The 14348-nt window shown below is 34.7% G+C and overlaps 1 pseudogene across 1 annotated transcript in view; it reads left to right on the forward strand.

The window, feature by feature from the left end:
- LOC148956811 (signal recognition particle receptor subunit alpha-like) overlaps positions 1-14348 on the forward strand; it is an 86171-nt pseudogene that overhangs the window by 56812 nt on the left and 15011 nt on the right. Inside the window, exons 8-10 of the transcript XR_016141986.1 lie at positions 4077-4221; positions 12481-12672; positions 13346-13533. The product of XR_016141986.1 is annotated as a signal recognition particle receptor subunit alpha-like (transcript). The remainder of the gene's footprint in view (positions 1-4076; positions 4222-12480; positions 12673-13345; positions 13534-14348) is intronic.

Here is a 14348-nt window from a genome sequence, read left to right on the forward strand (position 1 = left end):
TCCCCACTTTTCTCTAAAAAAATCAAGTGAGAATTATTTACACTATTAGTAACTTGTTGGTGTTGCAAAGGCTGTTACAAATCGTATTAGTAAATTAGACATCAGATTATATTCTCATGGAGTACTAACGCAAACATCGATTCCGTAGATATTATTTGTGTGGCTTATACCAATCATCTTCTCCCTATTGGCAGAAGAAAAAGAAGTAGTACTGTGTTTCTTGGACTTCTTGTGCTTGTAATAGGATTTGCCATCATCACAATTTTAGAAAATATAATTGCTGGTCCTTCAATTCCTCTGATTAAACTTATTTTACCCTTCTCTTTTTTTGTTTCCTTGTCTTTTCTATGTGTTTAGTGAGTTTTAATATCGCAGGTAATCCAAAGCCCTATGTATCATTAATCACGAGAGGATTGTCCTTCTTCTATTGAAATTGGCCTAACCGTAGTTGGCCTAGCCTGCTGTCTCAAGCTATAGTCGCTCAAAAAACTTTTCATTACTTTGTTGTCTTTGACATTAATTTTGCTTTCCAAATCATTTTAGGTTTTTTGTATATCTTAATTTGAACTATTTCTAATTTCCTCTTTCAAAAATGCATCATAGCGTGGAAAACTGGGGTAATATCACCTTGAAAAATTGTGATTTTGGTGCGTAAGCCAACTGGGGAAGGCCACTTGTATTATCTGTTAAATTCCTATTGCTGTTCTGAATAAGACCACTACATTGGACGTTATTCAGAATAAATACTTGCATTTACCAAATGACAGGACTGACCTTTACGAGTCAAATATACACTTAACCTATGACTTTCATCATTTAGTAATTACTGTTTCTTAATGGTTTTGGAAGATTTGATTTCTTTTTTCTTTTGTTTTCGTTGCAATACAATATTATTGGTCGTTTTCTTTCTAGTCTATACAAATTAATTGTAACAACACTCAATAACATTGAATTTGGCCCGTTTATTGTCTTTTATAGCACCTGCTAATTAAATCTGTGCAAATAGCTATTAAACTCTTTCAGTTATAAATCCATTCGACTGTTGACATATGCTCGTAAAAATGAACCTAACTTGATAAATATGTTGGTATTATTTATGCAATCAGTGTTTCGCCATTGAACGGTTTATTCTCACACCCTCCGCTTACAAAGGGGAAACTCATTATCACTTTTCTGTGGTACTATTTTCTGTTACCATTTAACATCATTTTGATATAGGTTGGTACCATCCTTATAGTTACCATGTTGCTCTTCTTCTTGTTTAAATTATTTTGTAGACGTTTCGTATAATCTTATCACCGGAATCCTATCCGGGTCTTGTAGTGGGTTGCTGCAGCTGAAGTCGATCACCGGGTCCCGTATTATCAAGCTGGGATCAATCCCACTGCACCAATACAGGACCTATATATATATATATATATATATATATATATATATATATATATATATATATATATATATATATATATATATATATATATATATATATATATATATATATATATATACGCTTCTACGTACGACAATGAAGTTTCTACTACAGTGCGTTGTATAAAAACCTTATATGCCCCCAGGGCATAACTTACAGCCCTGCCCTGAGGGCACTTTACTAAAAAAAATATAAATGGTTTTACTTTTAACTTTAATAAATTGAATAAAATTAACATTTTGATTACTACATATCAGTATATGTATATTAAACTGACAATGCACAATCATTTGTATTTTTTCAGTAAAGTACAAATTATGTTCTGGCTTTGGGAAAGCATAGGGGTTTTGAGCCCAACTTATGTTAATTTCTGCTCGTTTTGAGTTAGACTGGGTTATTTATTGTAATTTCTGTTCGTTCTGTGTTTCATTTATTTATCGATGCTGATTTGTGTTAGTTCCAAGCTTTGTAGATTTTTTGATTTTATTTTTTCTCTTTTTTGGTCTAATAGAGTTCTTTACTTTTTTGAAATAGTTATTTTGCCTAGAAAGTTTTTTTAATTAACTTCTATTAGATTCGCATTGGAGTAGTCTTTTCGGGGAAAAAAGAAAATAATACTTTAAACCTTTTCGTTTTTTTAAGACTTTATTGTTTAGCCTTCTATTTGTATACTGGAGAAAAATTTTCAGCAATTTTTAACAACATACACCCTTTTAAAAAATCTGGACACAAATAATTGTGTTTAATTTAGTTTCATACCTCCTCTAGTTGACCTGAAATGGAAAACTTGATGCCATTCACAAAAAAATATGTTTACTTTCTTTGATAGCTTGGATACACTTACGCTATTTTTATTTGGTTAAATTTTAAGAGCAGAAGTAGCCCTGAAAGTTTGAACATAATACCCTCAGTCGTTCTTGGGATACTGCTGAGATGCCTTACTGGTAATTAGCATTATCTCAATGCATTTTGATTTAATCTTAAGGAAACACTTAGTTTTTAAACATAATGGGAAAATGGATGGGGTGGAGTGGAAGGGGGATTAGTTGCCCTCCAATCACTTTCGACTATTAAAGGGGCATCAGCCCTTTTAATAGCGCCTCTCTTCTTCAGTGCGAAACGAAAAAATATAATCAATGCGAGTGCCGAAGAACAAACCAACAAATAAAACGCGGAAAGCCAATGTGAAGGTGGAAAAAAAAACAATGAAAAAAAACCTAAAAATTAAATTTTAATAAAAATCAAGAAAACCCAAAAAAACTTTAAGAACTAAAACCAAATACCTAACAACAATAAAATTGAGCCATTCTCCAATGTTATATCATGTCAGGCCAGATTTATGTTATGTCGGGCCAATGTGGTTTAAGAAATTATATATATTTATATATAATCGTAGTTATCCATATGTATAAAAGCTTACCGAATCTTATTGCCCTATAAATCATAATAAGGAAAAACATTGTAGTAACAGGTTGTAGTGAGTGGTTTGGGGCGGCCAAATTGGAGCATCTAAAGCCTAAATTTTAATATTTTGAAATGTACATATATTTGGAGAAAAATTTTGAATTTTTTTTTAATTGTTAAATTCTAAGTTCATATCTTGAAATATATATATATATACATATATCATGGCACATATAGTCATGTCATCCCAAATAATGAAGACCCAATCTAATCCTCTCCGCCCCTGCAGAAATTAAAAGTGCGACATTGCACTCCGATCTGGAATGATCTTCCCGGGGAACTTATCCTTGAAACTTTCACTGTTGAATCTTTCAAAAGAAGGTTCAACAGTCATGTAAAACCTTGATAAAAGACTAGCGACGGATCAGATTTTTAATTATACCTGGTGCCGAATTTTAGAATATGATATTTGATAGTTCGTTCTCATAATTATTAACATTTTGTGTTTTCTTTTAATTCCTCTTTTTTCTGATTCTGCTTTTGAGCTTGTCAGGTTAACCTTTACTAGAAAAAAAGTACCTGTTTTTTCTTTCTTTTTTCTTATGTGGCATTTCTCTTTTTCAATTCCGCTTTAAAGTTGAATGCAATGAGCATGAGAAATGCATAAGAAAAGAAACTTATTTTTGCCATAAGGGAACAATAGATATTTTGTCATTTATCATGAGAAACGCATTTACATCTGGTAAAATTTGCTTTTGCTTTTGTTTCTAGATCATAGAATTCAAATTTCACTTAATAAAAGTTAAACGTGAATTTAGCAAGTTCAAAAGTTTTCTAGATTGACTGAGTAATGCTTTTCTTTTTTTGGTGCTAGCAGTTTTAATTTATCCCCGTTAAGGTACTAATAATTTTCTTCTGTTTAGTTTTCTATTCCCTTCTATATATTACCTATGTTTTTATTGCTGTTGCTAGAAATTATTAGATCAATTTCAAGAATGGCCGCCTTTATCACTTCTTTTTTTCTCCGATACCAGTCAAGCATCCCATCTTTACTTTTAATTTTAGCTTTTTATTCTGCTTATTTTTATTAGTATTTGTTTTTTGTTGATGTGAAGAAACACTGTTGCTTAACAAGCTGTGCGCGTGGTCAGGAATGTTGTATAATAATTTTCATTTGTGTAAGTCCTTTCATTACGATAAAAGAAAAGTACGAATAAAATTAATAAACAAGACGATATTACAGAGGTCTTGTTGGTGGAAAGGCAGTGACGCAACAAAACCTACAGCCAGTCCTAGAGAAGCTTCAAGAGCATTTAACTGCCAAAAATGTTGCTTCGAGCATTGCCGTTGAAATTTGTGAGTCCGTCGCAAATAGCCTTGAGGGAAAGGTAAGTTGGAAAAGTTTATAATGCTTTATTCTACTCACAGTTTATATAATTAGCAGTATGATCTTTCCCTATCTCATCCATTATAAAAACCCGGACCGAGGTGCGAGTGCTCCAGAGAACGTATAAACATAAGCGGCATTAGATCTTTTCACGGGTAGACAAAGAATAATCACCTACGGAACAAGTACTGACAAAACCACTTGGCCGGCTCACCAATAAGTGGACAAATAAGTGGGAGGAACTTTTTGTTCGCACCGAGAATGAAGAGCCAGAAATCATCTGCGGTAAACTTACTGGTATATTATATAAACTGTGATTCTACGTAATAAATCGTTTATTTTTAAAGGCTGTTCAACCGTGTTTTTTTTTTTTTTTTTTTTTTTTGGTTTCTAATCATTTTCGAGGCAAATTATTTTTTAGTTTCAATTATTCTTCAGCTTATTTTCTCAAATAGCATGTTTGAGAAATTATGGAAAATAACTGACGTGTCAATATCATAAGGAAAGAATGCAGCCCCTAACTGAGTTGATGGTTTTACCATCGGGTTGCAGAAATTCCCCACCCCACCCCTAGATTTGAAAAATAAATTTTGTCCTCTCACCCCTTCATTTTCATTAGTGACTCTGTATTCTGAACCCGGACCTCGAAGACCCTTTGGTTGAATGGGAACTTAGGTTGTGTGGAATGATGCCGATTCTACGATAGAGGGTCTGGTCCTACGTATTTCTTCATTATTTCAATGTGCGTATAGAAACATGCAAAATAATTCTTCTTTGTATTTTCTTTCTCCATCCAAAGTGTTTCCTTCCTTGGCCACTACAACCGTGCATTTTGGACTTACGTATTTGGGATCGTTGTTGGTAGAAACGATATAAGTCGGCTTCCAAAAGACTTGATGGTTCTGTCATCGGACTGCAAGAAATAATTTATTCTCGCCTTTTCTGACTGTCATTGTTGGTAATATTTAAAGAATCGGAAGACCTTGCTGCGGTGGAAAAAATTAAAGCTGTAAAGTTACTGTGTTTCACACACAAACATTTTATCTTAGCCATTGTTATAGGGATGGATTGTCCACCGGCAACAGGGCTTTTTTCCCTTTTTTTGCCCTGAAAAAATAGTTTTTACATATTGCTACACTTTATGTGACAAAACAATGTTCCACCATATTTTTTTTTTGCTAACTATTATGTCATGTGCGTGAGCAGTGCGTTTTTGCTCTTAGCGAAGACGATTCAATTTCTGCATTTCTCCCAATGACTTGCGGTGCCCCTCAGGGCACTAAGCTAGCCGGAATTATTTTCCTCGCTGTGATTAACTTCATCCTGCGTACTTTCAAGGACAGATATAAATTCGTTGATGATCTGTTATTTTTACTTGAATACCTACCAGAAGGCAAATCAGCGATCCCCCTTTTTGATCCTAGTCTACCCACGGTTTTTCAGAATGAATGCGAGCAAGCTAGCCTTAACATCAATGAGCAGAAGTACAAGGTGTTTCGTTTCAACCCTCTTGAATTGGACGTCCAGGAGCCCCCGACCTTGATTAAAACAGTTGGCAGTGAGAAAATTCTGGGGGTAATTTTCTCCGTTGACTGCAAGTTCAACAACCACTTAAGTGACCGTGTGCTACAAGGGTATGCAGCACTGCAGTCACTGGCTATCATGAAGCGGTTCAGGTTCAGTGTGAATTTCATGAAGCTTGCTTTCAAGACTTATATCCTACCCATCATTGAATATGCGTGCCCAGTGTGGGGCTTAGTGTACAGTTGAGTGCTGGGATGTGTCAAGATATCGAAACTGTCCAAACACGGGCTTGTAAGATTATGCTGGGTCAGGCCTTCGCTACTTATGACAATGCGCTTAAGGTTCTTGGCATAGAGTCGCTTTTTAAACGCCGTCAGAGACTTATTTGCCAGTTCGGCCATTTCCTGCTTCGTAGCAGCAAACACAGGAAGATCCTGCCCCCACTAGCCCCCGTTATGTCCCGTACCCGGAGACAATACAAGCTCAACCCAGTGACATGCCGTCCGGCTACCAGTATTCCTTTGTCCCCTTTTTTATAGACATGGTTAACAAATCCTAAGAAAAGTAATATGGTTTTATTCATTTTTTGCTGTTGTATTTGTAATTTAACTTTGTCGTATTTGTAAAAACCCTCGGTATTAGTGCTTTTAGTGCTAAAAAGAGTAAGTTCAATAAAATATGTCTATGTCTATATGTATATGTCTATGTCAATCTCTTTGAAAATCGAAGATGGTTGACTATATTTTCTAATTATATCTATAGTCTATATAATACATAATCTCTCATCGATTGTAATAACTATAATCTCTTTGAAAATCGAAGATAGTTGACTATAATTTCTAATTATATCTATAATCTGTATAATTTCTAATTGACTATAATAACTCTAATCTCTGAAAATCGAAGATAGTTGTCCCGTCAGTGTGCTCAAGGCACTTCTGTTTAGACTAAATATGCAAGAACAGTCCCTAAAGGCGAACTGCCTTAATAATTTGTCTTGTTTTCTGGTTTACTTCATTTTTCCTGGTTTTATCGTTTTGAATAAAAAAAACTGCACAATATTCAAAGGTGACACTCTCTAATCCTTTTCTCATCTTGTACCAAATAAGCATGATTTTTTTAAGGTCAGCATTTTTCTGTCTTTCATGTTTGATTTTTTTTTTTTTTTTTTTTTTTTATTTTTGAATGTAGCTAAAATTTCCTTTTCTCAGAGCAAATTGTGGTGGATCCACAATGTGAATCTCGGTCCTATAAAATATAGACCTATAAAGAAGCAATTTTGAACCTTCTGGTGACCACTATTTCTCTTCTTTTTCTACCTTATTTTACTAATTCCCCAAAATAGGATTTGTTTTTGCCATATCATTTGTTAATAATGACTTTTAAAAAAAACGTATTGTGGATCCGCCATGATTTACTCTGAGAAATTTGTTTTGCGATTGTTTACAAAAAAAGATGTATAATTGCTATTTCCAAGCTACGTGAAATACCTGATTCCCTCATCTAGTGATATTATTACTACGGATTGTCCACGAACGCATTTGTTCTGTAAAACTTAGAGCCTGGCTCCGTAGGAAACTAGGATCCTTTTCGTCGTCGCTAGGATTTTCCTGAAGTTTTGCAAAGTAACCACCTATGACCCAAGAAAACTCATGCCTCTTCAAGTAAAATCAGAAGAATGTCAATGGATTTTTACTGAAATAGGGTCTCTGGCATGTCAGGGGAAAATAGAGGAGCAGCCCGTTAAAAAAAGACGAAAAACGTAGCTCGTTCGTAGTTTCGTCATCCATCCCCTGACTGATCACTGTTAACGTTCCCTGCTCGTCATTAATCTCATGCACAGTGGAATAAACAAACGAGCTGGACGAGAAGGGGAAAGCTGAACCTAGGGACATTCATAAACTTTTGAATGGGTATTGCATCTACGCTTTCGGAGGATTCCGGTACCATGAAAGCAGGTATTGTCATATCGATTTCAAGGCCTCAGTATCTTATCCGCTGGGTTGATAAGATATTTTCTATTTTCAAAATATTATCTCCAGCTCTTAAGAGCTGAATTCGCTTCTTATTTCAAAGTAAAAGAAAAGAACCAGGACAGCAAGAAAATTGTTAAAAATTAATCAAATAAGAAATCATCAAACTTAAAATGGTCATGGCAAAATTTACAGAAATTGGTAACATATAACACTCAAAAGTCTTGTGTCCAAAAAACTAACATGGACTCTGTACCATTAATAGGGGGGGGGGTATAGGATAACATTTTATTGGAAAACGACTATCCTAGCCTTAAAAATAGGCTGAATTCGCATTACAAGTCAAATGCTGTAAAAATCAAAATATTTGGTATCAAAATATAATACAAGTCAAAATCATTGAGAATAAGAGAAAGAGTCAGACATACTGATAACTAAAAAAGGATTGCATGAAATACTAGATTGAAAAATAGAGCTAAAAAATAGAAACACAAAAAAAAAACTGGTGCCAAAGAAGTATCGCAAATGGGCAAAAACAAAAATGGCAATAGAAGAAGGAGGAATAGTTTGACAATATACCATCAACTAAAAAAGAAACGAATGATTTGTTTTTGGTTCAGGGCATGTATCAGGAATTATTAAGGTGTTTCAAAATAAAGACGATGAAACCCTCAAAACCTCTCGTTAGCAGCATGGATCAGAAAGTTTTGCTTAAATTACCAAATTGTTAGACGTCATGCGTGGAATAATTTTAATTTTGGGCCAGTCGAAAAGGAAACTTCATATAGCTGAAAAAAAAACTTTACCAAATTAAATTACCAAATTGTTGGACGTCGTACGTGGAATAATCATAACTTTGGGCCAGTCGAAAAGGAAAATTTCATAAAGCTTAAAAAACAAAAACTTTACCAAATTAAATTACCAAATTGTTGGACGTCATGCGTGGAATAATTTTGTGGAATAAGGTTAAAAAAGGAAAACTTGAATAAGTGTAATGGGGCATACGTTGGCGAAACTCAGATTATTAGATTTGTTTCAATCAGGTGTTATAAAGCCATCTTTCCAACAACTTGGCAATTTACCAATTCTTGTAATTTGGTTGAAAACAATTGTGAAAGGTTTAGCAATTTTTTCTAAACGGCTTTGATTAAAACAATTGGGGTGTCGGGCAAGTGCTTGATTTTAGAAGCTTTTGGGTTCCATTTATAACATTGGAGGGAGAAATTTGGGAGGGGAGGAGGTATCAGGAAAAACAGTTCAACCTGGGCCAATGAAAGGGGGGGGGGTGCATTTTGCACAATGGAAGTGAGATACATTTTCAGATCGTCGGAAATTCTTATTAGGGAACTCAGGAAGATGAAAATTAATTTCAGAAGGGTTTTTTTTCCAGCATATCTCTTTAATTTTCCTGCACCATTACTTGCGTTTATTAGAATATACATCTTTAACGAGATAAACAAAAACTAAATAAAAGAGATAACCTTCAATTAAAGATATAAACAATAGAAACATTGTTCAACATCTTGACTGAAAATTCGATTATCATCCCAAAAATTCTACATATCACGCCTCAACAATCAAATTCGGATTATGGGGCTCAATTCCCAGAGGCAAGAATACATAAGGGGGAGGTTGAACAACCGCTAGGCCAAAGCTCTCCTGCATCGTTTCAGTGACAGACAAATTGCATTCTTTTGTTGTTCTGTGCTTTTCTGAACCCACTTTATGTGGGCCTACAGCTACTATGAGTTTCATTGTGGTCGCTACCGTGAAATCAAATGTATTTTTAATTCAGGTTACAACCTTGTCAAAAATTTCTCACTCAAACTCTGTTCCATTTAAGAGTTACTGATAGTATAGGCACTTCTGCCAAGTAATTTCACCTCTGGTGAACTCAAACTTTTGGGTACCAACAATTTAGCACATTGTACATTTCGGATATACCAGGATGTCTTTTAAGTTCTGTTGACGGCTTTACACACCAGAGATTACCCAATGATACCTAAGGATAAAACTGAGTCTGTCTATATATCTATTTGGATTTTGCTTAATTTTACATAGAATTTTTTTTTAATCTTATTTTTATCATAGGCAGCGCAATCGCGCTGCCTAAGTAAAGAACGATGTTGGCACGATGTATTATTTATTAATATTTTTTTTTCTTTAAACCAGGACACTTCGTATCGAAGGAGTTGCCGTAGAAACTTTGAAAAGGGCTTATTCGATTGTAAATTGAAAGGGCTTGTGCCCTTTTGAATTGCCAAAAGTGATTGGAAGGCGGCTTACACCCTTTCCACGCTCACCATATTCTCAAACACATCCAATAAAAATTTTGATATAGCCATTTTGCTAAAAGTAGTTGAAAGATCTGGAAATTATGTCTTTGAGGAGGACACTCCCCCTCAGAGTCCTCAGGGCATGGGTTGTAAGTTATGCCCTGGGGGCATATAAGATTTTTGTAGAGTGTTGTCGTAGAAACTTCAAAAAGGGCTCATTTGATTGGAAGTTCAAATGGCTCGTGCCCTTTTTAATAGTCGAAAGTGATTGGAGGGCTCTCACGCCAACCATTTCCCCAAACACATTGAATGAAAATTTTGAGATAGAAATTTTTTTCAACGTAGATGAAAGTTCGAGAAATTAGGTCTTTGAGGATGACAAACCTCCCCCCCCCCCCCACAGCCCTCAGGGCAAGGGTTGTAAGCTATGTCCTGGGGGCATATAAAGTTTTTATAGAAAGCGTTGTCGTATAAACTTCAAAAAGGGCTCATTTGATTGGAAATTGAAAGGGATGGTGCCCTTTTTAATAGTTATAAGTGATTGGAGGGCAACTAACCGCCCTTTCACGCCCACCATCTCCCCTAACACATGCAATCAAAATTTTGAGATTGCCATTTTGTTTAACGTAGTTGAAAGTTCTGGAAATTAGGTCTTTGAGGATGATAACCCCCTCAGAGCCCCCTCAGGGCAAGGGTTGTAAGCTATGCCCTGGGGGCAAACAAGGTTTTTATAGAAAGTGTTGTCGTAGAAACTTCAAAAAGGGCTCATTTGATTGGAAATTGAGAGTACTAGTGTTTTTCTTATTAATCGAAAGTGGTCAGAGGGCAAATCCCCCCCCCCCCCACGCCCACCATTTCCCCAAACACTTCCAATCAAAATTTCGAGATAGCCATTTTGTTCAACGTATTTGAAAGGTCAGGAAATTGGGTCTTTGAGTATAACAAATCCCCCCAGCCCTCAGGGCAAGAGTTGTAAGTTATTCCCTTGGGGCATATAAGGTTTTTATAGAAAGCGTTGGATTGGTTATTAGACGCTCTAGTGCTCTTTTTGAGTCAAAGTGATCGGAGAGCAGTTATCCCCCCCCCCCCGCATACACACGTCGAATTGTCCCGAAATGCATCTAATAGAAATTTTGAGATAGCCATTCTATTCAAAATAGTCTAAATATTATGTAACAAGGCTTTTGGGGTTGAAACAAACTCCACAGAATAGGGGCAAGGGTTGAGAGTTATGCCCAGGGGGTATTAAAGGTTTAGAAGAGGCTCAGTCTTTTTCATTGGAAAAGTCTATATCAATATAAAAAGAACATAAATTAATTTAAAAAAAAAACTTTTTCCACAAAATAAGTTTTTTTTAAGTAAAGAACTCCATTAAACCAAAAATGAGCAAAAATTGAATCAAATAATCTACCAAGCATACAACTTTCACTATTCAGTATCAATAAATAAATGAAACCCAAAACAAACAGAAATTAAAGTAAATAACAGAGTCAATCTCAAAACGAGTAGAAACTAATATAAGTAGGGTTCAAAACCCCTGTTCTTTCTAAAATCCAGAATATAATTTTTACTTTACTGAAAAATTCTTTTAAATATTTTAATTTTTATAACTTTAAGAAATCAAACATTAATTAAGATTTTAAGGAAAAAATATCAGTATATGTATATTAAACTGACAATGCACATTTTTCCAGTAAATTCAATTGAATGTTATTCAATTAATTTAATTTGAATTTTATTTTTAGTAAAGTACAAGTTGTATTCTGGCTTTTAGAAAGTATAGGGGTTTAGAACCCTACTCATATTAATTTCTGCTCGTTTTGAGTTTGACTGTTCTTTATTTTTATTTTTGTTTGTTTTGGGTTACATTTATTTATTGATACTGATCTGTGGTAGTTGTATGCTTGATAGATTATTTGTTTCTTTTTTTGTTCATTTTTCGTTTAATGGAGTTCTTTGCTTTTTTGGAAAAACTTATTTTGGGGAAAAGGTTTTTTTAATTAATTTATCTAACAAGACACGTTTCCTTTCTTTTCCCCTTTGTTAAAAGGAACAAAAAGAATATTCCTAGCAATAATTGCCAATAATATCTTGAAAACCAGTTTAATTGATGTACATCTTTTACGCTAATCAAGTTTGGTGATTCTTTTATGGTGTACTTTCGAAGTCCTGATTATCTAGCTGGGTTAAATGAATTTCAGACATATACTACCAACTGATTTTTCTTCCATACGGCAGATTCAAAAATAGAAATTAATAGGAATAGTTTTCCAAGATAATGCAAGATAAAAATCAAAATAAGTAGAATTTTTCTATTCCTTCCTCCGTTTGTCCTTGCTTTTGGCTTTCAGTTCTGTTATTCCGAGTTTTTCTTGGTTATTTTGGTCCACGTACATCCATGAAAGTTGTACATTTATTGTTTTACTAATACCGTGTTAGTGTGTTTCTTGTTAAAGCTATCTTGATCAAACCTATTCTACTTTTCAGAGCCTCGGGACTTTTGAGACGCTGTCTTCTGTCGTGAAAGCTGCCTTAAAAGAGTCTTTGACCAAAATTTTGTCACCGAGACGTCGTGTTAATGTCCTTCGAGATGTGGCAGATGCCAAAAGCAAAAATAAACCGTACGTAATTACGTTTTGTGGAGTCAATGGCGTTGGAAAGTCAACTAATCTTGCAAAGGTAATTTAATGGACTTGTCATTTTACCTTTTTCTTGAAATTTTGCACCAAAAACCGCCAAAATCTCGTGGTGCTATCTATCAATATGACTCTTAGGGGGGAGTATACGAGTATTTTTCTGTCGCGTGGGATAAAGAAAGGCTACAAAATTTTATTATTATTTCCAAAACTTGCTCCCTGTCTAGATTTGATCCTTCGGGCCGACCTTAAAGACGAGAATTATCCTTACCCCCGCCCCTGTAGTAGGGTAATGTTAATTTTTATGATTTTTTTTTATATATTTTACTAAGGAGGATACTCATTAGTAAAATTTCTTTACTAAGTCTATTTGAGTTTCCATTTAAAAAAAACCGTGAGAAGGAAAAAATCAAAATAAGGTTATTCAAGGCTCAGTAATGTCATCGTCTTGTTTTATCAGTAAAATTGATTTTTCGTAGCTTTTTCTTATGTGTGTGTGTGTATCCTGTTGTAGTTTGTTTCCTCTTTCTCCCTCTATGTTTTCCTCTCGCTTTCTTTTCCCCTTTTTTCTATCTCCCTCTCCCCCACCTTTGTCTCTCTCCCCAGATTCTTCTCATTTTTTCTCCATTCCTCCCTTTTTATATCCCCCACATCTCCCTATCTCTTTTTTTCCTAGTTGCATATTCAAAGTATTTGATGGATTTTTTTTTTCATAGATATGTTTCTGGCTATTGGAAAATGAGTTTAGTGTTTTGATTGCTGCTTGTGATACATTCCGTGCTGGTGCCGTGGAACAGTTGAAAACCCATGTTCATCATCTTTGTGCCGTTCATCACGAAGAAAATGAGACACACAAAAAAAAAGTATGGGAGAGATATAGTACAACTTTACGAAAAAGGATATGGTAAATCCTGTTTAGAACTGAATATTTTTTTTATTTTTTTTTTTTTTTATCTTTGGATTTATATAGATCTTTATCTAAAGATCCTTAATCTATATCTAAACATATAGTTTAGAACATGAACCTCAATTTTGGTTATTCTTCTTTCTGCAATAAAGTTTTCTACGAATAAAAATTCTCCTAGCAAGTTTTCTACGAATAGAAATAAAAGTTCTCTACGAATAAAAACCATTTTAAATGGTTTTTTTTTTTTTTTTTTTTTTTTTTTTTTTTTTTTTTTTTTTTTTTACGGTGAGCGTATCGTACCAATGGTCCTAGAAGATCAGGAAAGGTTTTGTTTGAACAGAAATTAAAAAGTAATTTTTTCAACTGGTCAAAAAAGACTGGAGGGTAACTAACCCCCCTCCCTCGCCCCTTTTTCACTAAAGTCGTTCGATAAAAATTTCGAGATAGCCACTTGGTTTAGCTAAGTTGAAAAGTCCAATGACTATGCCTTCGGGGATGACATGACCCCACAGCCCCGGGGGGAAAGGGCTGTAAGTTAGGAAATTTGTCTCTTGTTTACATGTAGTACTTGTTATTTGGAAGTGTAGATACACTTTTTGGAGAGGGGGGACATTCCGTGAAATGAGGAGTTTCCGGGGGTAACCTTTCCAGGGAAAATTGTATAAGGCGGGAATTTACAAGAACTCCTGTGCCAAGTTCCTTTTATTTGTTTTAGTTTCTCTTTTGTAACTCAATTTTATATGTAGAGGTGTTCCGGGGAAATTTTCAGTGGGGTTGAGATTTTGGGATTTTCTGGAGCTTTTTCCGCTTGG

The sequence above is a fragment of the Artemia sp. Qi Xiang Cuo genome, chromosome 1, assembly GCF_049724085.1.
Source record: "Artemia sp. Qi Xiang Cuo chromosome 1, ASM4972408v1, whole genome shotgun sequence".
Taxonomy (NCBI): Eukaryota; Metazoa; Arthropoda; class Branchiopoda; order Anostraca; family Artemiidae; genus Artemia; species Artemia sp. Qi Xiang Cuo.